Below are 22,521 nucleotides of genomic sequence, written 5' to 3' on the forward strand. Positions count from 1 at the left end.
AATGCTTCATTAGCATGACAAGCTAAACAAGTTTTGGCAAAGGGGAGGAGAGGCAAACCCCCTCGAGTCTTGGTTTGAGGCTGACACCAGGACTCCAGCTTTTGCCTTGCACTGAAGCAGCCGTCCTGCCCATCGGCACGGGTACCGCTTCTCTCCGCTCAGTCATCAGTCTCAGTTGCCATGGGAGGGCAACTGCCCTTCAGCCTGTCACACAACAGCACCCGTGTTGCATTGAGCGCTCACTGGGGCAAAGGCTTTACACAGAGCACTGGTGGGGCTTGGGCAAGGCTGCTGGGAGGAGAGACTGCGGTGCTGGGACAGCTCCTCATGCAGGAAGTTCATTCCAGGGAGCAGTGGTAACTGTGGTGTGGGGCCCAGCTGGGAACCAACTTCTTCTGGCAGAATACCTTCTGTAAGGTCATGGCCCAGTTAGTTCCAGAGCCCTGGAACAACACAGAGTAAGAGTTGCAGGCACCTGTGAAGGGCTCAGTGCAAAAGCCAGGAGCAGTCCACTGAGCAAGTGTGACATGAAGGCAGGGGTAAGCAGAGAGATGAGAGGGGTGCCACAACCAAATACTTGAGGCTAGAAAGACCCCAAGTTCTGCTGTCTACCTCTGGGAGTGACGTTGCTGGTGCAAAGCGAGTGCAGAGAGTACAAATCCACTGCTGCCAGTCTCTGTGCTCCCCATCCCACGACAGACTGCAGCGGGGACAGGACAAGGGGCCAGAGCCAGCTACTGCACAATTTTACTGCTGCCAGTCTCTGTGCTCCCCATCCCACGACAGACTGCAGCGGGGACAGGACAAGGGGCCAGACCCAGCTACTGCACAATTTTACGGCTGGTTAGAGATGGCCAGCAGGAGTCACCCATATCTGTTCATTTTATTCGCTTTTGACACATATACACTTACAAAGATAGCAAACAGGCACAGGCAGAAATCGTCGTGGGGAAGTGCTGATGTGCAAGGCCTGCACTGAATACACAAGCTGGGGGAAAGTGCCCCTCTGTATGTCTGTAATACCAAAATGACCTGAGCTTCCCCCTCTGCGCAAACCCCACGACGGTATGAAGCTGCTGAGCCGTGCCAAGTGCCAGGGTATTGCAACGGTGGTTTTCTGTGGTTATTCTCCACTTCTGCCTTTGTCCTCCATCCTGTGTATTGGCAGAGATATCTTGAGAGAGACAACAGAGATTCAGAGATTCAAGCCTTGGGAGCAGGATGTTGTGTCTGCTTATCTTTCTGTGCAGCGCCCATCACAATTACACCTCAACCCTGATGGGTGCCTTTAGGCAGTCCCATAAGAAAAAGAGCACTTGGGGTTGGAATGGGTCAGCACAATTCTGTTCTTCGGTTGCTGCTGTTGAAGAGTCTGTCAGCAAAGTGTTTGCCTGGGAAAAAAATCCTGGAGTTTTATTGAGGGTTGCTTCTTCACGTTAAAATTGAGCCCCAGCCCCCACGTAGTAGAACAGACTGAATTACACACATGAGTGTTGTTAGCAACTGCTTCACTGGTGGGTTGTTGGGTTTTGTTTTTTTTCCCTGGTAGATGCATGCTCCAGGCATGCTGGCAGGATGTGTTTGGCCGTCCAATTCTGCATCCACAGACTTGTTTGGCTGTGCCAGGCTGGTTGTGCTTCACTGATCTTATTGTTCCTGTGATGATGTTGGTTTTGGGTGCTGCACTCCTCTTGTACTGGCACATCCCAGCTCTACTCGAAATATGTATCAGGGTTTTTTTTTTTTCATTTTGGTGGGCTGAGGCCACCCATAAAACCTGCCTCTGAGGGTTTCCCAGCTGACATCTACTGGGGAATCCTCTGTGCAGCTGGCATCAGAGAAGTAGCAGAAGTGGGGAGTGCTTCCTAAGAGTCTCGTCAGGACTGCAGCTTCCAGGGTCGAGAAAATGGGAATTCATGCTAGTCTCAGACAGGTGACAGCCTCCAAGTCAGATACCAAAGGATGGTCTGGCACCCACTGTCTTACCTGCTTGACATAGGTTGGTGGGGATCTTGAAAGGACCATGGCTGTCCTGCCTTCTTCTGGTGGGGAGACATTACTTCTGGAGTCTACTTCTTCACAAGCCAAGACCATAGGCACTTAGAGGGATTTGTCCCTCCACAGGGTGGCACCTGCCCCTCCAGGGGTTCCTTTTATACAGTTACAGAGGACTATATAAAGTGCTGCCAGCTGGAAAGTATTTTGAAGAGATTCCTTCCTGCTCTTGACTAAGGGTCATAAATTCAGCTGGTATTTGAGAGAATCTCAAATGTACTTCCAGGACTGTTTGCTGAGGGCTTTACATCCGCCAGAGGCCCCTTAAAATAAAAGGATTATTGGGAGTCAAGTGTTAAATTACCTGGTGCTTGTTAATTGAACTTCAGAGGCTTTAGTGAGCAACTGGCTCTAGCAGGGAGCAGCACTTTGGTATTAATGGTGTTACATAAATGAATATAATGTAACTTAATGTCATGCTTCTGCATCATGTCACATCTCTGGGCTCAGGACAGTGGTGAATCCAATTGAAAAGCATAGCAGATATGGGAAAAGGCAGGGTGGATGTGTGTGGAGAGAGATGGGGAATCAAGGCCTTCAGGATCTGAGGGAGGAATGGGGTTTGGTGCTCAGAGCAGGTTATTGGCATTCAGACACCTTGAGTTCAGTTTCTGTCCCCCTTTAGTTGTCTGACTTAGGATCTGGTTTTGAGGAGACTTCAATTTAATGGAATTAATAAATACCAAGACCTCTTGAAAACCAAACTGTCCTTTCTGCAGAGCTTACTCTTCACAGACTTGCAAAAAGGTTGATGATCCTACTCTAATAAGTCATCAAAAGAAAGCAAAGGAGTCTAATCATTGCTGCCAGCAGTGTGCACCCAAGGAAACCTGAACAGACCACAACTGTGAAGGTTCCAAGACAGCAAGTCCCAGTGGAAATGAGAAACCTCATCAGCTATGAAAATTTCATCAGCTGGCGCTGTGGAAGCAAGAATCTGGAAGTGCAGAGCAGATGGGCAGCCTGGATTCTTGGAGCCATTGTCCTTCTGCTTGTTATCTGACTCCGGCACAGGGAGGGTTTGGAGAATTTATGGGGCACAAGCACCGAGGGCTTTCTTGAAATATCCCTGGCTGACGCATGGCACGGTGCAGACGGCACTTGCTGGGTGCACAGCAGACGTTTTGGGGCAGCATTGCCAAGGTCATGGAAGTGGGGTCCTGCTGAGCACCTGCCTTTTGTTGTGTGTGAGAGAGAACCATTTCAGTCACATTTGCAACGCTGTTAGCCTGGTACTACCTGAATGCACACCTGAAGGCTTTGTAGAAGCAGTACATTGGGGAACATCTCCCAAATACTATCAAGACTCTCTTGCAGTTTTTCTCTGGACTAGGCTCCATTATTGATCATGTGAATAATCACTTCAGGAGATGCTTATGACAGAAATTATAATAGGGAAGAAGAGTAGAGCGTGCATAAGTCTATGGCACCAGGCATGATAGGCAAAAGGCAAAACATCTGTTTGAGTTCTGAGTGGAATAAATGGGGCAATTTGAGGTAAAATGGAACTGTATTGACTTCTTGAAACCCCAAGGCTGGAACAACAGAATGAAAGATTTTGCTAACAAAGACCACAGCACATTACCAAATTATCTCTAAGTGTGACTACTTCTTGTCCACTGTTGGCTGGTACATGCAGTAGTCCCCCCCTCTCCTTTAAGAATCAGGCTTTGGGGTGTTTAGGTAGATTTTTCTGCTCGCTGTTCTCCCTCCCTCCCCCCTTCTCCACCTGACACCATAGGTGAGATTATTCTTCCCTAGAACAGGTTGTGATATGCCGCACACTGTCGGGATGTTTCTCGGAAGCGGAGGCCTGTAACAAGGGGAAAGAGCCGATCCTAGACAGATTCCAAGTGAATTGTCCTGGCTGGCGAAGACCTGAAGAGGGCAGATCATCTGCAGCTACTGTGAGCCCACTTTTGGGTCCTGAGCACACCCACAGGTTCTAATTGCCATGACCAGCCTGGACTACCTTTTTTTTTGTCGGCTTCTTCCCCAGTGTGTGACCTTGGAGGTAGCCTGCGAAGTAACAACGGGCCGCAGCCTGGCTGCTCTGTTGGAACCTCCAAAATCAAATGCAGAGGCGGTAGCAGAGGCAGCTTCTGCTTCCTTCCTCAGCAGCTGAAGGCAGCCGAACAGCCCCCTGGCTCATCCCGTGCCCTTTGATACATGTGAGGCTATCTCAGCCCTGCCAGTGTCCTGCCCGAGGGCACGAGGTTCCCGGCTGGCTGGGCTATCCCTGTGCCGGGCGCTCCATGCTACTTTTGGGGCCAGTTTGTCTCATCAGGGAGGTGTAATGAATGCGAAGGTACCGACGCAGCCTCGTGGCGCGACCGCGTCCCTAAGCATCGCCTCTGACAGAGCCGTGCAAGGCCGCGCAGGGACTGGGCATGACGCGGGACGCCCTTGCCACGGAGCCTCGTGGGGAAGAGCTGGCCAATGTGATTCCCATACACAAGAAGGGTCGTAAGGAGGAGCCAGAAAACTACAGACCTGTGAGCCTGACCTCAGTGCCAGGCAAGGTCATGGAACAGGTCATCTTGGGTGCCATCACAAAGCACCTACAGGATAGCCAAGGGATCAGGCCCAGCCAGCATGGGTTTAGGAAGGGCAGGTCCTGCCTCACCAACCTGATCTCCTTTTATGATCAGGTTACCCGCCTGGTGAATGTGGGGAAGGCTGTGGATGTAGTCTACTTGGACTTCAGCAAAGCCTTTGACACTGTCTGCCACAAGAAGCTCCTAGCCAAGCTGGCAGCTCATGGTTTGGACAGATTCACTCTGTGCTGGATCAAGAACTGGCTGGATGGCAGAGCTCAGAGAGTGGTGGTGAATGGTGCCACGTCCAGTTGGCAGCCAGTCACAAGTGGTGTTCCCCAAGGATCAGTGCTGGGCCCAGTCCTGTTCAATATCTTTATTGATGATCTGGACGAGGGCATTGAGTCCAGCATCAGTAAGTTTGCAGATGACACCAAGCTAGGAGCAGGTGTTGATCTGTTGGAAGGTAGGAGAGCCCTGCAGAGGGACCTGGACAGGCTGGATGGGTGGGCAGAGGCCAATGAGATGAGATTTAACAAGGCCAAGTGCAGGGTTCTGCACTTTGGCCACAATAACCCCAAGCAGCGCTATAGGCTGGGGACTGAGTGGCTGGAGAGCAGCCAGGAGGAAAGGGACCTGGGGGTACTGATAGATAGTAAGCTGAAGATGAGCCAGCAGTGTGCCCAGGTGGCCAAGAGAGCCAATGGCATCCTGGCCTGCATCAGGAATAGTGTGGCCAGCAGGACAAGGGAGGTTATTCTTCCCCTGTACTCAGCACTGGTCAGGCCACACCTTGAGTACTGTGTCCAGTTCTGGGCCCCTCAATTCAAGAAAGATGTTGAGGTACTGGAACATGTCCAGAGAAGGGCAACGAAGCTGGTGAGGGGCCTGGAACACAAATCCTATGAGGAGAGGTTGAGAGAACTGGGCCTGTTTAGCCTGGAGAAGAGGAGGCTCAGAGGTGATCTTATTACTGTCTACAACTACCTGAAGGGACATTGTAGCCAGGTGGGGGTTGGCCTCTTCTCCCAGGTAACCAGCAATAGAACAAGGGGACACAGTCTCAAGTTGTGCCAGGGTAGGTATAGGCTGGATGTTAGGAAGAAGTTTTTCACAGAGAGAGTGATTTCCCATTGGAATGGGCTGCCCAGGGAGGTGGTGGAGGCACCGTCCCTGGGGGTCTTCAAGAAAAGACTGGATGAGGCACTCAGTGCCATGGTCTAGTTGACTGGCTAGGGCTGGGTGATAGGTTGGACTGGATGATCTTTGAGGTCTCTTCCAACCTGGTTGATTCTATGATTCTATGATTCTAAGAAGCCCAGAAAGCCCGGAAAAGCTTTCCCAGACAAACGTGGACTGCCCTAGGCTGCCATACGTCGCTTGCCACTACGACCCCGGATCACACTGGGCCGGAGAGGGTAAGGGGCGCGGGCGGTGAGGGAGCAGATTGAGGCTGCTGGCAGCGCCAGCCGCGCAGTACCCCTCGCCTCGCCCCCTGCTGCGGTGAAAGGCACTGTCCCCATATCCCCCTCTGCTCTGACACTCGGCTCAGCTCATCCTGACCCCAGCCCCCGCACGGCTCCCCCGCTCTCGCCCCTCGCCTCCCTCCCGCCTCTGCCCGCCCCCGGCGCTGCCGCGGTGACGGGAGGCACGCGCCCCGCCCCGCCCCGCCGCGCCCGGCTCCGCCCCGCGCGTGCCCCGCCCCGCCCCGCGCTCGGCGTGGGGATTCCGCCGCACCGCCCGGCGTGCCCCGCGGCAACATGGCGGCCTGAAGTGGCGGCGCGGGGCCGGGCCGAGCGGGGCAAAGTTTGGGGCGGGACCGAGGCGGGACCGAACCTGAGCAGAACCGTCCGCAAAGTCACTGCGAGCCCGGGCGGAGCCGAGCCCCACCGGGTCAGAGCCGGCGTGGGGCCCTGGGGGCGGGGAGCGGGGAGCGTGACCGGTGGGGACAGAGGCTGGGCCCGGGCGCGTTCCGGGCCGTCACCCTACGAGCTGGGGGCTCTGTCCGGCCCCGCGTGTGCCTCGGGGCCCAGAGGCGGTGTCTCGTTCCTCCGCAGCAGCGAGTCCGGGCGGGTCGCATCGTGGGCCGGGGGAGGCAGCCGGATGGAGCGGGCGGCAGGCGGGGGCGATATTCGGGAGGGTGATGGCACCACAGCCGCGGCGGCGGGGAAGGGGCCGTCCCCGTTGGGAAGGGCGGCAGTGCCACCTCCTCAGCTGTCAGCAGCTCTCCTTCCCCGTGGGGGGAACTGCGCGGGGAGCAGAGCAGTCCAGAAGAAGCAGGCCGAGCTACGCAGGGTGTAGCCTGTCCTGGGTGATGGAGGGGTAGGTGATACGGGGGATAAGAAGTTAGCGTCTGTGCAGGGAGCACTGCTGGAGTGGGAGCTGTGAAAGCTGTGAAGCGGAACAAGTCTGGACCAGCATGTGTGTGTGCACTAAAGACCTGTGCTATGACCGACAGAAGCAGAGTTGAAAAGGAGGGAGCAGCACTCTTTTGGTGCCAGTCCTTGCCAAGCAGCAGTGGGAAATTCTCTAGCAGCCTGGACCCCCCATCCCTCTTGCAAGGGATGCTTCCTACCGTACAGTTAGTGAACATCTCCTGGGGACATCGGGAAAATGTAAAGGAAAACAGATGAACAGTAAAAACTGAACTGCATCTGGGTCTGGGCTTGAGCATGCTGCATCCAGAAAAGTAAGATCAAGTGCTAATAAACATATTTTTAGATGGGCAAGAGGTTGCCTTGGTAGGCATCACCATGTGCAAATGATATGCTAGTCTGGCAAGGCTGAGACTGACCTAGATCTGAGAGCTGCCAGGTGGACGTTATCCACTGCAAAGAATCATCCCTCAAATGTAGAGAGTTATGTGCCAGCAAAAGCATTTCAGAGACCTGCATCTTTTGTTTTACAGCTTCAGAGAAAGAACCGTGATAAAGGGCCTACATAAGAGGAAGCAATGAATCCTTGCTGAGGCAGCAGGCAGCAGGTAAGAAAGCCAGCAGTGGGCCAGTGCTTAGCCAGGACTGTTCTTTTGGTCCCACTGCTTGAGCCTTTTTATAATGTGTGAACACATACCTGCAAACCTCCAGCTCTGGTGTTCATTGTGTCTGGTTCAGAGTCATGGAATCAACCAGGTTGGAAGAGACCTCCAAGATCATCCAGGCCAACCATTCGCTGCCACTCTCTGGGCCCAGCCCTCCAGCCAGTTCTTGACCCATATCAGAGTGAATCTGTCCAAGCCATGAGCTGCCAGCCTTGCCAGGAGCTTGTTCTGGCAGATGGTGTCAAAGGCTTTGCTGAAGTCCACGTAGACTACATCCACAGCCTGCCCCACATTCACCAGGCAGGAACCTGATCATAAAAGGAGTTCATGTTGGTGAGGCAGGACCTGCCCTTCCTAAACCCATGCTGGCTGGGCCTGATCCCTTGGCCATCCTGTAAGTGCTTTGGTGATGGCACTCAAGATGACCTGTTCCATCACCTTACCTGGCACTGAGGTCAGGCTGACAGGTCGTAGTTTCCTGGTTCCTCCTTCTGGCTCTTTTTGTGGATGGGTATGACATTGGCCAGCTTCCAGTCTTCAGGAACTTCTCCAGTGAGCCAGGACTGTTGATAAATGATGGAGAGTGACTTGGCCAGCTCATTGTAACTGGCTGAATATGAGCCAGCAGTATTCTCAGGTGACACGGAAGGGCTTGGCTTGTATCAGGAATAGTGTGGCCAGCAGGACTAGGGATGTAATTCTGCCTCTGTACTCAGCACTGGCGAGGCCTCACTCGAGTACTCTATGCAGTTCTGGGCCCCTCACTTCAAGAAAGATTGAGTTGCTGGAGTGGGTTCAGAGGAGAGCAACAAGACTGGTGAAGGGATTGGAGGGAAAGTGTTGTGAGGCTAAGGGAGCTGGGGCTGTTTAGCCTAAAGAAGAGGAGACTGAGAGGGGACCTTATCATCCTCTACAACTACCTGAAAGGAAGTTGTAGTCAGATAGGGTTCAAGCTCTTCTCTCAGGCACCTTGTGATGAGAGGGAATGGCCTGAGGCTGCACCAGGTAAGGTTTACGTTGGATGTTAAGAAGCACTTCCTTATGGAAAGGGTAATTAGACACTGGAATGGACTCCCCAGGGAGGTGAAGGAATAAGCTGTTCTTGGAGGTGCTTAAGGAAAGACTGGATGTGGCATTTAGTGACATGGTCTACTTGATGTGGTGGTGTTAGGTCATAGGCTGGACTTGATCATCTCAGAGGTCTATTCCAGCCTCAAGAATTCTGTGATTCTGTGATCATAGTGTGCCTATGTTGCCTGAATGGAGAGGCCAGGGATGTCAATGAAAAGGGAGTGACCTTGAACATTTTATTAAGAGCTCCTGGGAAGAAAAGTTCAATTAAAGATGGCAGCCAGTGCTCTCGGCACACCAGCCAGGGAAGCAATCTAAAGTCTCTTTTGTCACTGCTGAAGTGGCTTTGTTCTTTCTAATCACAAGAGGTATACCTATCCCAAATCCTGATTAAATTGTTTCTGATGATCCTGCTTGTGCAATAATTGTGATGCCAAAGCTGGGCAATTATAGTGATACTCTGTTCTGTTTCAGTATTTCTTCAGCCATATCATGTTTTCCACCAGTATTTTAACTGATCCTGTAGTCAGTGGTGAACTTTCTGGCCTCTTCTGACCTCACTGTTGAGATCCAATTTAAAGGACAGCTATTTAGCATGCAGCAGCTGGTCCTTTGATCATACCTTTCAGTTACTTGTAAAATCACTTTTAGTACAAATCTTTTCTCTTTGCTTTGCTTCTTAGTGACTCACCGGAGACAGCATATGCATCCCAGCAGTGCTTTGCATACTGTGTGCTTCAGCTGCTGGATGTTAAATCAGCAATTAAGTTAGTAGCCTTAGCTCTGGTATCAGGAGTTTCTGGTTTTTCATTCCTTCACAAACGCTCCGTGCTCTTGAAATCATGGGAATGCATTTGAGCAGAGCCACCTGAGTTCCAAAGTACAGCATGTGGCTGTCTTCATCTTTAATATTAGCAAGGCATCGGGTCAACAGGGGCATGAGTTATGTGCCAAGACATGCTGCCTCCTCAAACCAGCCTTCTGAACCAATGATGACCTTGCATTCTTTTCCAGTCTGTTTCCAGTTGTTTGTTGACTAAGTCACTTGCTTTGCAGTTTTGAAACTGAATTCTTACCTCTGCCGTCCACTCATGTGGCATAGTGAGTAGAGAAAACAGTCTGTAACTTTGAGAGAGTCCTAAAGCAGGACAAAGCAAATGGAGCAGGTTATTTTGGTCAGCCTAGTGGTATAATAAATGATATCAGAGCTGGTTTGGAGGGAGGGTTTGTGGCATGTAAAGCACATTTTAAAAGGTGGCCAAGCTTTTTGAACTCTAGCAAAATACACCAGATTCACAAAAATGTGACTGTATTTTTGAGTAGTTGCTTGAAGCAGGCTTGAAGCTTGTGAGTCCTGGAGGCTGGTGATTTTTCTGAAGGTGGGATCCATAACCTTTTGAAATGGCTGCTGTATTTTGTCAAGAATCCACTGAAAACTGGACTCTGAGGATTCCTGGTGTCACCACATCTACAGTGTAGTCCTGAGAAAGAGTTCTAGAGGTTAGATTGTAAGGCACTGGTTCTGTGGTGTACTTGTTAGCATGTGTGTAGCTCTTGCAGCACAGTATCATCAGGGTTGGAAGAGACCCCACAGATCGTCAAGTCCAACCCTTTACCACAGAGCTCAAGGCCAGACCATGGCACCAAGTGCCACGTCCAATCCTGCCTTGAACAGCCCCAGGGACGACGACTCCACCACCTCCCCGGGCAGCCCATTCCAGTGTCCAATGACTCTCTCAGTGAAGAACTTTCTCCTCACCTCCAGCCTAAATTTCCCCTGGCGTAGCTTGAGGCTGTGTCCTCTTGTTCTGGTGCTGGCCACCTGAGAGAAGACAGCAACCTCCTCCTGGCCACAACCACCCCTCAGGTAATTGTAGACAGCAATAAGGTCTCCCCGAGCCTCCTCTTCTCCAGGCTAACCAATCCCAGCTCCTTCAGCCTCTCCTCGTAGGGCTGTGCTCGAGGTCTCTCACCAGCCTCGTCGCCCTTCTCTGGACATGCTCAAGCATCTCAATGTCCCTCCTAAACTGGGGGGCCCAGAACTGAACACAGTACTCAAGGCGAGGTCTAACCAGTGCAGAGTACAGGGGCAGGTATGACTGTAATGATGTAGTGGCTAATAACCCTGTGCCTTTCATGTTGCTCAGAGGAATACAAGGTGTAGGGGTCTCATGTATCTGCATGTGGTACAGACTGAGGGTAGGTTTCCTTTGCGGGAAACGAGGATTTGGCATAACAGCTCATTGACTCATCTCTGCTCTGTGATCAGGTTATCAAGTGATAGAATTGTCACAATAGAGCAATTTTCTTGGAAGTTTGATTTGATTGATGCTTTTTGAGTAAATTTAAGGTCTTGAAGCTGGATACATTCATCCCCTCACTTGAAGGCTTTGGTTTGAGAGCTATCCTCTCTCTGTACGATGCCTCAAGCTATGGAGAAAAGTTTGTGCTTGTGGCATTTGTGCTAGTTGTGTGTATTTTGAGTCAGTAGGAGCTGAGTACATAAATTCCCTCTGAAATTCATTTTACACAAGACTGCAAAGGAACTATACACATAATCTATGCAAACAGGGCTTAATGCCTTGGGGCATGAAATAGTCCATCCTGTTTCCCTGCCGGTTACCTTACCTGAGGGCTTTTCCATTGATCTAGATTGGCCTGGGCTGTAACTGTAGTAGGAAGAATTTTGCTTCTTAAAACTAAAGTATCTTTACAGCTAATTGGAGAGGAAGGATGACCCTGTGGTCAGAATTCTGAACTGCAATGCAGAATACCTCATTTCTGCTACAGATTTATTATGTAAACGTGTTCAGATTGTTACTGGTATTTACTCTTCATTCCTTGGTTGCAAAGATGGATTAACATCCATCTTACTGAAGATTTGAGGAGGAGTCTGTTAGTGTCTGCAAGCTCAGTCGAGGAGAGATGAAAAGTGTATTCCACTTTCATGACTTCAAAATGAAGATGATGCCTTTGTGATCCACTGTCCTGTGTAATCTAGCATGGAGAAGTTGCTAGTCAGGCTCTGCTTTATTTAAGCAAATGAGCATTCTGAGGCATCCCCTTTTTTTTCATTCTCAGGAGATGTTTGAATGTTTCCATGCCCTATAATGCTTTATCTGGCTGAATCTTTTCTCCTTTTTGCTCCCTTTTTTCCAGACTCAGAAATTCATCTTCGTTGTGAGGATATTCATGTATGGTATTATTGCCAATAAGCTTAGAGAGGGACAAGAGCAGCAGCTTGCAGGCTGTCTTATATTTGGAATGACATGAGCCAGCCTCTCTGGAGTATCCTCCCGGGAGCTGTGCTTAGGAAGGAAATGGTGTGGAAGGCTGTGTAGGAGTGTGAGAACAGCATTGCAATGGTTGGAATGCAGAATAAGCATTACTTGGGTGGGCTCAGTTTTCCTCTGCTTTTCAACAATGCTAGGTGCCAAGCCTGAGGAAGACTGCTGTGCAGAAGTGAAGAAACTGGAATGTGTTCTTCAGTTGAGGTGAATGCAATTCAGTGAAACTGATAGGCATCAAACTGAATAATAATTTTCAAGTATTTTCACATGATGTCTAATCTGTGGAAATTCACTACCACATAATAGCACTGAGGCTAAGGGCTGAGCAGGATTCAGAGAAGATCAAGCACTTATGAGTGGAAATGTTCAGACTTGTTTTAGCTAAAGAACTCATTTTAGAAGGTGTATTTTTTAGACACAATCCAATCTCTTGAGTAAAAGTTTTTTAGGAAGGGCAGTGTGTTCCATAATTGTCCACTGAAGATTCTTGCTGCATCTTCTAAACCAGCTTATACTGGCCTATGTCAGAGGCCAGGTATTGAGTCATACTTACTTGCCATGTTAGGTTGTCTGCTAACCTTTATTTTTTTGATAACTACATTAGGAAAAAAAACAACAACAAACCACCAACCAAAAAACAAACCCATAAAACACTCCAGATTCTTAGAGCAGACCTGGTAGTTGAGAGTTTTAGGCTGGTGAAGAGCAGGGTTCTCTTGAAATGCTAGTGCAGTCCATAAGTGAGGATTGATGAATGTGAAAACATGCAAGTATTGTATTTGCACGACGAGCTGTAAGGAAAAGTGTTCTGTGCTTCTTTGCTTGCAGCAGGGAAAAGAATGCATGGAGTTTGGCCTTTCCACGTCGCAGTCTCATGGTGGACTTTAGTCCAGAAAGTGGCTGAAACCAAGGGCATTAAGGCTGTTCAGATAAGATCCAGTATGTTGTAGCATGAGCCTTAACACACCAGTGTTTGGGAAGACATAGTCTGTGTTCTGTGCTCATGTCCAATCTGCGTTGAGGATTAAGAGAATCGTCAGTGCTGCTTGGTCAGACATAGCTGGGTTGGATGGATGAGCTGGTACAGGTAGGTGGCAGTGATATGACAACACATACAAAAAGTGTTTGTAGCAGTTGCCTAAACAGTAAAGGAACTCTTGAAAGAAAAAGTGGGGAGGGAGGATTTTCAGAGCTGGAACAGGTCATGCCAACCTTGAGGTAACTGGTACTTAAGAGCAGAACATAACCTTTTAGTGGGTTACATAGGGCATAACTGCTGTGAGTAAAGGGTTACTGACTTTCACAGAAATGAGTCAGGATTGCAAAGTAGTATTCCCTGCAGGATTTATGCTGCTTTTTTAGTGCAGAGCATCTGACCAACTACTAGTGACAACAGAGAACTTTAAATTTATGATTTCCAGGAGTCAGCAAATTCTGAATTGAAAGTCTCACAGTGGCTACTGTGTCTTTGAGTTCTCTATTTGTATTTTGGCACTGTGATAAAGCTGTTTGTAGCAGTACTGTTGGAATCATAACTGATTTTTCTTACTCTTAGGTTTAAAGTCTCAGTTGTCCAACTGCCGTAGTGGAACACTCATGCATGAATGGTTCTGATATCAAAAGGGACAGATGAGGTAATTTCTTTAATTCTCCTCTATTGGAGAATTGCACTTAGGCTCATAAAAAGCCTTAGGCAAGTTTTACTTCATAGCACTGTTTCCAAAGAATGTAAGTGATTTTCTCAAGATAAAAATTAGATAACCATTGTGGCAGTAGGGTTTTTGACCATGGTTTTAGCATGTGCTACTTGGGGTAGCTGCTTTTAGATCTAGATGTGTCTTGTTGCACGAGCTCTATACAATTTCCAAAGATGCCTTGCTTCATTGTCTGCTAAATCAGATTTCATTCTGTTCATTAGGCAGAGGACTCTACTGCTGCCCAGTGGGAAGATTAAAATACTTTTGGGAGGTGACTTGATGTCTTGTGTAACTAAAAATCGATTGCTGTTGGTTCTGCTGGTTTTAATTGTGTGCTTCTTTAAAATTTATTTTTGTGGTTGTTGAGAACTCTTCCTCCTTCCCTTTTACCTGTGAGAGATCTGCCCCCAGAGTATTGTGTGCACAGCCCTTTCAAATGGGGAAAGAGAAAATAATGGGAAATGTCAGGCTGTTTAAAATTAGGGTTGTTATAAGTAGCCTTTCTTGAATATGGACTTCAAGTTTACATCACACTTTTAAGTGGTTTCAGTTTTTTTTTCTGAGCAGAAAGTGTCTCATGCACTAAAGTATGCAAAATGCATTTCTTGAGCTTTCAGGACCATTCCTTCTACTATGCTAATATAAATGCTAGGAAATGAAAGTTTTCTTCAGAGGGATTTTCTCAGCTAACTGCATTTTGCTAGTGGTACACTGTCAGGAGATGTCTGGGCAGGCACACAGGCCACTTTTCTCAAAGATTAGTACAAAATATTATATTTGTGAAGCTTCTTGTACCAGGTTGGATTGATTCTTGAAAGCAACTCACTCTTTCTGGGCTGCAGAATTTCTATAGAGTCTGCTTATAAGTGTATCTGTTTTCCCTTGATTAGATGATGCCTTTGCAAATGGGTCCCCAGGTATATCTGTAATGGCTATAACAGAATTCAAGGCTCTGTAAGGATGGGAAGAGCTGTATTACTCTGCAACTCTAGAGATGATTTACTACCTGACTGACAACTTGCAATATAAACATTAGTCCAAGCATGATCTTGTCCCAAAACCCTGCCTACACAGGGAGCCAGGAGTCTTCCTGCCACGTGCCATAAATCGTTTAGGGTTTGCTCATGCCCATACATTTGAAAAACAGCTGTGTATTGAGGATTAGCAGTTTGCAGAAGGCCTGTGTGGGACTAAATTAGGGTCTTCTGCCCTGGTGGTAAATACAGATACCAGAATAGCAGGAGTGCTTCTTTACGGTAGAAGGCAATTTACTCTGGGAGTTGGGGGTGGGTGCGGGGCATTCGTGTGAGGGTACAGCAGCCAGAGGAGAGTGTTGGATTGCAGTGCTCCATTTTGATCTCAGATGCCTGTTGATAGCTGCCCAGCATGGTGTGGTATTGAACAATTAACTGTTAGTTGTGGAGTTTTAAATTGTATTTTAGGTATTAATTCTATGTATTTTACATGCATATATAAATACACATAGAATGCAAGCAGGCCAATTCTATCTCCTAGGAGATGAAGAGTACAGTGTGAAGAGTAGTTTCCCTTTTAGTAGCCCATATAGCAGAATCAGATTATATACAAGGCCAGCTAGGGCTTCACAACTGATTTTCAGCTTTCATAAAAAGTTTTCCCCTGTCACTTGGATTTATCATGGCTTTGCAGTTTTTGCTTCCATAGGAAAACTATTTTTATGGTGGTTGTGATAATTCAGGTTACCTTCTGGAGCTTCTAATGACTGTCTTGTGTTTATGGTGAACCCTCCCATTTATCCAAACCCTGGAAGCACAAACTGTTTACTAACTCTAAACGTATGGATGCTTTTACATCAGTGCTGAGTTCATCAGATCCTAAAGTCAGTTGGTGCCTTCAGGTCTTTCTGTAATAAAGAGATTCTGCTGCACAAATGAGACTAGACAGTACAGTTCAGTTGCCTCCTATGTGCTGGCTGAAGGACCAGCTGCTGAGTAAAGCAGATATAAATAGACCATTTTTAGCTGGGGTGATGTCTTCATCAACAAATCCTTTATTGGGTGAGTTGGATAAGAATCTGGGTGGAATGTGTCAGCAAGGTGCCCCCTTCTAGATGCATCATTTGAGCGCAAATGCTTCCAGACTACCATGAGTAAAGCCAGTTTTGTCGCTGGGTAGAGCAGGTGACCTGTTTCCAAAATGACACACTTAGGAAGATGGTTACTAATTTTGTTGAAGCTGCTGCACAGCATCCCTCTGAAATAAGGCTGCTTTCCTGGGGCTTCCTGCTCTGTTATCCTCTGTTACAGTTTTGGGGAGAGTAGCTGGAAGGGCTCATCCTAGTCTTGTTTGAGCCTAGGAGTTGCCTCCAGTTTTCTTACTCCTTTTAGTAAATGCTGCACAGTTAGTTTGGTTCTTTGTGCTTTTGCTGAGATGGAGGTCAGATAGCACTGAATATGTTTGTGGCTGTTTGTGTGGGCACTTGAGATTAGGAAGGCACTTGATAATGAGTTGTAGGTCATTTCGTGTCAGATTGGCTGAGTTTCCATCAGGCTGGTTCTTTATTTCGGCAGTGCACATATACTGTATATGTTTGGCATCAGCTGGAGGGGGCTTTCCTCCTGTTTGCTGCCTTCTCTCCCCACAGGAAAACAAAAGTCACCTGATTCCGGAAAGCTGTTAATTTCTGATTGAATTAGTTGTCTTGCTGTTACTGATGTAGACTTTCCAGGTACATACGGAGCTGGAGAGGGGGCGTGGGTATGTGCTCGTATTTCGAGCTTTCCCTCCTTCTCCTTGTTTTGATGCTGCTGGTGGAATTCACCCTCCCCTTTTCCTGGGAACCAGTGTGAAGGAATTGCTGTCACCCAGAGCTAAGATCAATCTGCTTGTCTCAAGGCTTTACCCCTCCAGGTTAGGAGTTTGCTTGGCTTCTATAGATGGTAGTTTGCTTTTGAGCTTACGTTACCTGCATCTTCTGGGGTAGCTCTGGAGGGAATGATGTGGGGCGGTGGAAGTCTCAACTCGGAGGTGCTAGGATAGGGGAGGGAAGGAAAGAGCGGAGTTAGCTGTACAGTTAACTCTTCCCCCCCGCCTTTTCTTTCCCCATTTCCTCACCTGCCCAGCTGTGTAGTAGGTTAGCAGTACGTGTCTGTTCTTATTCCTATGAAAGTAGACTTTGTTCTCTGAAGACTGCTAATCATGCCCCATGGGGGTGTAATCAGTTATAAGGTATTTAATACAGTGCAGGCGGGAACAGGCCGCCTGGCCGTGCTGGCAGATTGCAACACTACAATTATAAAGGGCCCCTTTCCCCCACTCACCCGCCCACCGGTGGCAGGATGAGGGCTGCACCTTGAAACAGTATTCAGCTTAGGAAAAATAAGGATGTAGTGGGGGAAGGGAGAGACTGGCGAGGCAGCACCTATTCCAGGAAACAGGCAGACCTCTCTCTGCGAGAGCTGCAGCTATTGCACATCGCACTGTTGAGACTTGTGGGAGGTTGGGAGCTGTCACCATCGAAGTGGATTACACAGAGATGGCCCCTGGCAACCTGTAGAGCAGCAGGGGCTTCCGTCCTCCCTGAAACGGGCTTTCTTGTGGTGGCTGGGGTTGGAGAGGTATGGAGTGGTTAGAAGTGCAGAAGCCCTGTCTCCTGCATACAGTGATTTAGACACCTAATCTGGTTGGGTGCTTTTGTAAATCCTGCCAGGCTTCTATTTATATCTTTGGATACAGATCTATTGGTACATCTGGCCTTTCGTGCCTCTTTCTTTGAGCAAAGCAGCTTACTGTGCTGGCTGGGAAGGGAATAGGTAGCTTGAGGCCTTGAATTTTCACAGCCGTGTGAAAGTCTACTGGACCTCATCTGGTCTGTTCTTGTTACCTAACACCAGAGCATTTCCCGGGGCACGTGTGGGGTGTGAGCAGCTGGGCCACAGCCTTGCAACTGGCAGCTCTGGCAGCTTGCTAGCTGCATCTGCGTTTTTCTAGAGCTTGTGGCTGCATTGCCCTTTCCCCCTCCAGGTTCTGCAGAGATTGGTGTTCCAGTCCTTAGTCAGTGCTCTGGCCAGCGCTGACATTGTTTTGTGCAGTGACAGCACAGGGCTCCCTCCTTGTGTGTGCACCCTTTGCTTCTCGGGCAGTGGAAGGGAGGATGTGTTCTGCCATGTCTGTCTGTGTTAACTAGTTCCTGACATTTGTGTCCTGTGGAACCCTCTTCCTTTCTGACACCCCTGTGCACTGCTGAGATTCAGAACTCACAGAAGCTTTTTGTTGGCAGCCTTTGGGATGTTAGTTTAGATTCAAATGGGATGTATGCTTGCTACAGTGCTTGTGACAGTGTTGGCTTTGCAGCTTGGTGCCGAGAGAGCACTGACTATGAAGTCTCACTGTTGGCCTTTAGCACTGGGAAATGGGATTTTAGGAGTGATGTTCAGTTATATTATGAAGTAAGTGCAGATTCAGAACAGGGCAGGGAAGGGGTTCACAGTACAGTTCCCTTCCTTTAGTGGGCTTGACAATGCTGCTGAGAACTTCTCCTTCTGATGCATTCTCACCTTTTTTTTTTTCCTTCAAAGTAATTCTGTGTTTGGGAACTGTGAGTTCTTTGGAAAGTTTTGGGATTTGCAGGAGCAGCACATAAAGGAGGACTACTTTTCTGACTAGAACATGTAGTCTGTCTGTGACTTCAAAATAGTGAAGGTCTGAGACAAGAGGTTACCTGGTGTTTTGTATATTGAGTCTCTCATCTTTTGATCATAAAAGTGGCCAGGTGTCACTACTGGAAAGGGGAGAAAAAGCATCAGACCTGTTTCTGTGGGCACTGGGGACAGTGTTTACAGAAGGATTTTGGGGTAATGAGGAAGTGTCTGCGTCTCAGAAGCTGCATCCCTTAAGGTAAAGAGGTTTCCTGGGGGATGGAAAAAGGCTTAGATCCTTCCAAGCACTCCTTATGCCTGATGTAGGTGTCTTAGCTCTGCCTCCACTGAGACTTGTCAAGCTATGTTTGTCCCTTGTCTTACAGGAAAAATCAGGGAAATTCCCTTCCCAGACTACTGAACAGAGCTGTTTCTGCCCTGAAAGATTACTTCCCAGCCCTGGTGGCAGATCTTATCTTCTCCATGGCTTGAACTCAGTTGATAGCTCCTCTGCCGTGCTTTATTTCTCTTGCCCCATGGCACAAGAAGTTGTCTGGAGAACTCAAGGACTCATCCACAAATGAGTTTGAGGCTGAAGCTGTTGTTGGGGGCTTGGCAGTGGCAGGACTGGCGTGCCTGAGGAGCGTGGTCAGTGTCGGTGAGGTGGGTGTGTGGGCTTGCTGCTTGTTTTCCTTCCCTGCCTGGTGAGGAATGCGATGTGTTTGCCTTCCTTGGCCTGTGGTTGCAGCCGCATTCCTGCCCTGGGAGTCAGCGCAGCGGCAGGCGGCGTGCTGTTCATGCCCTCTGGCTACATGCTTTCAGCTCCACATCAAAGGTGTGTTTAGAGTGTAGCTTGTGCCATTCCTGGCCACACCTGGTGGCCTGCAGGCATGCAGGAGGTGGAGTCTGGCTGTGTTTGCAGATGGCATTCAGGGTTCAGACTTCTCGCTTGTGGAAAGGCTAGAGCTGAATCCGTGCTAAACAACCCCAGGAATGTAGCAGGAGAGCTGAGCAGCACAGTCACTCCAGGGGCATGTCCTAGCAGCAATGTTTCCTTTATAGCTGCAGCAAAATAACTCATGCCTGCTCCTCCAGAGGAACTGGCTGTTTGCTTGGGTGTGTTGTGGGGTTTAATTTACACCGACAAGGCCAATTAAGGTTGGGTTGTCCCTCTGCGTGCTCTTGGCAATCAGTAGACGATTGAGTGGCTAGTGGCATCAAGCTCTGTGTGGTACAAACTCTGCATGAGATGCCTGCCTGGGGATGGAATGGCTCTAGGATTTAACCCGGGCAGGGGCGTTTCCCTCAGTCAGTGGGTAAGTGCTCTTAAATGTGTGCTCTGCAGCTGGACTACTGCAACTTGTTCTGGCAAAGCTTTGTTTTGCTGACTGGTACCCCAAAAGAAGAGGATGGAAAGCTTGGTTAAGGATGGCAGATCAGGATGCAGAGATCCTTGACTTTCTCAAAGACATCATCCTCGATGGTGTCTTTGAGATAGGGTCACTAATTTTCCATGTCCCTATCAGGCCATCCTTGTCTTCTTTATATAAGTCTTTCATTTACCTGGTATGGGGAAACGTGGTCCCCTTGGCAGTGCCAGTATGGGCAGCCCATAGGCAAGGCTTGTGGAAAGAACATCAGAGCATCTTCTATGCCCTTGGTAAGCCCTTCATTACACAGGACTTGAATGCCATTCTGGTAATTTCTAGCAGCCTGTAATTCTATGAGTGCTAATCATTTCCATATTAAAGTGAGTCTTTTGCAAAAGACCTCCTCGGTGCTGTCCTTGGACAGTAGCAAGCATGGACAAGTTGTCGGTCAGAAGTGTTCTGGCTTTGCTGATGAACATGAAAAGACAACTGGTGTCATCTACCTGGACTTGTGCAAAGTGTCTGACACTGTTGCCCACAACATCTTGGCCTCTACATTGGAAAGACGTGGATTTGATGAGTAGACCATTTGGTGTGCAAGGAATTGACATGGTCATACTCAAAGAGTGGTTGTCAGTGGCACAATATCTAAGTGACAACTACTGACAGATGGTGTTCTTGGGGTCAGTACTGGGACCCATGCAGTTTAACATGTCTGTTGATGACACAAACAGTGGAATTGAGTGCACACTCAGCAGGTTTGCTGGTGACACCAAGCTCTGTGGTGCAGTCAACATGCTGGAGGGAAGGGATGCCATCCAGAGAGACCTTGACAGGCTTGAGATGTGGGCCAGTGCCAACCTCATGAAGTTCAACAAATCCAAGTGACATGTCCTGCACTGGGGTTGGAACAGTTGCAAGCACAAATACAGGCTGGGTGGAAGATGGATAGAGAACATTCCTGAGGAGGACTTGGGGATGCTAGTTGATGAGAAGCTTGACATGAGGCAGCAATGTGCACTTGGAGCCCAGAAATCCAACCGTATCCTGGGCTACATCAAAAGAATGGGTAGTGAGCAGGGTGGGGGAGGCGATTCTCCCCTTCTCCTCTCATGTATAATGTCCTGGAGTATCACATCCAGCTCTGTAGCACACAACACAAGAACTTGAAACTCTTTAAACAAGTCCAGAGGAGGTCCACAAGGATAATTAGAGGGCTGAAGCATCTCTCCTGTGAAGATAGTCTGACAGAGTAGGAGTTTTTCAGCCTATAGAAGAGAAGGCTCCAGGGAGACCTTATAGCAGCCTTCCAGTCCTTGAAGGGGACCTACAGGAAAGCTAGAGAAGCACTTTTTAGAAAGGCATTTAGTGACAGGATGAGGTGTAGTGACTTCAGATTGGAAGAAGCTAGATTTAGATGAGACATTAGGAAGAAATTCTTAACCTTGAGGGTGGATGAGGTGCTGGAACAGACTGCCCAGAGAATCATAGAATCAGCCAGGTTGGAAGAGACCTCCAAGCTCAGCCAGTCCAACCTAGCACCCAGCCCTAGCCAGTCAACCAGACCATGGCACTAAGTGCCTCATCCAGGCTTTGCTTCAACACCTCCAGGGACGGCAACTCCACCACGTCCCTGGGCAGCCCATTCCAATGCCAATCACTCTCTCTGTGAAGAACTTCCTCCTAACATCCAGCCTAGACCTCCCCTGGCACAACTTGAGACTGTGTCCCCTTGTTCTGTTGCTGGTTGTCTGGGAGAAGAGACCAACCCCCACCTGACTACAGCCTCCCTTCAGGTAGTTGTAGCCAGCAATGAGGTCACCCCTGAGCCTCCTCTTTTCCAGGCTGCACACCCCCTGCTCCCTCAGGAGTTGTGAAGACTCCAGCCCTGAAATGTTCAAAGCCAGGTTGGATGGGGCCCTGAGCAATCTGGTCTAGCAAGAGGTGTCCCTGACTATGGTGGCAAGACTGAGGCAGGTGTTGGAACTAGATGACCTGTTAAGATTCCTTCTAACCCAAAATGTTCTGTGATTCATGGTATAGCTTTTAATTTTGCTGGTTGTCACAGTCTGAGTCAGTTGCTGCAGAGCTACTGCTAACAGCTTGGTTCATGCCACCCTCTCAAGAGGGATGTGTCACATTTTGAAGCAGATCTGAGTGATGGTGATTTGGGGAATGCTACTCACTGCACAAGACTCCTGTTATTGTGAAGCAGTTTGAAATTATTCACATTAGGCTCTCTTCTGAGTTCATGCTAACTGTGTATTTGGTTTCAAACTAGTTGTCACTGACTCCATATCTGCCTTCTAGGGCTTGGATGTTGACAAAAAAGTCTGTTGCCCGAATCTTTGTTTTCCTTCCTCTGTTGTGAAGTGCCAAACTAAAAAATGTGCTGTATGGCAAAATTAAGCCTAAGAATGTGTTAGATGGAGTGTTACTGATAGAACATTTAAGTGTGTTTAATCATTGGATGTTTCAGCTTTGTTCTGTACTATAGGCTATTGCTGCAAAAATGGAGGTCTCATTTAGGACTAAATACTACTTCTGCTGTCACTTTCTGGTTGCCAGGGAGTAAGTGAGCTAGAATGAAATGGAGGTGTCCTTGGCTAAGGAAGAAGAGAGGCTAATTATTGGCCTTTTTCTTTCCTGTCAGTGAGTTTTAATGTGTTATGGAGAGAAAGGTTCTAATTCCTTGTTTAGGCTTCCCTGGTGTCCTTCAGGACTGTCTAGGAATTCACATACCTGTGCTTCTCTCTGTCCAGTCATAAACACATCTTCTGGGGCGATGAGCTTCTCTGGTTAGAGCAGTAACCCTCACCAAGTAACTAGATCTCCCCCTGGTGGG

General features: G+C 48.5%; 1 protein-coding gene across 3 annotated transcripts in view; it reads left to right on the plus strand.

Moving 5' to 3' along the window:
• Positions 1–6,344: 6,344 nt before the first annotated feature.
• Positions 6,345–22,521, plus strand: part of TJAP1 (tight junction associated protein 1) — a 46,083-nt gene continuing 29,906 nt past the window's right edge. For 2 of the 3 annotated variants that reach the window (XM_064158774.1, XM_064158777.1), the window contains exons 1-2: positions 6,345–6,485; positions 7,501–7,575. The gene's annotated coding sequence lies outside the window, so the exon portion shown is untranslated. Of the gene's footprint in view, positions 6,486–6,752; positions 7,576–22,521 lie in introns of those variants that run through there. The other variant, XM_064158775.1, reaches the window with a different exon arrangement.

The sequence above is a fragment of the Pogoniulus pusillus genome, chromosome 18, assembly GCF_015220805.1.
Source record: "Pogoniulus pusillus isolate bPogPus1 chromosome 18, bPogPus1.pri, whole genome shotgun sequence".
Classification (NCBI taxonomy): domain Eukaryota; kingdom Metazoa; phylum Chordata; class Aves; order Piciformes; family Lybiidae; genus Pogoniulus; species Pogoniulus pusillus.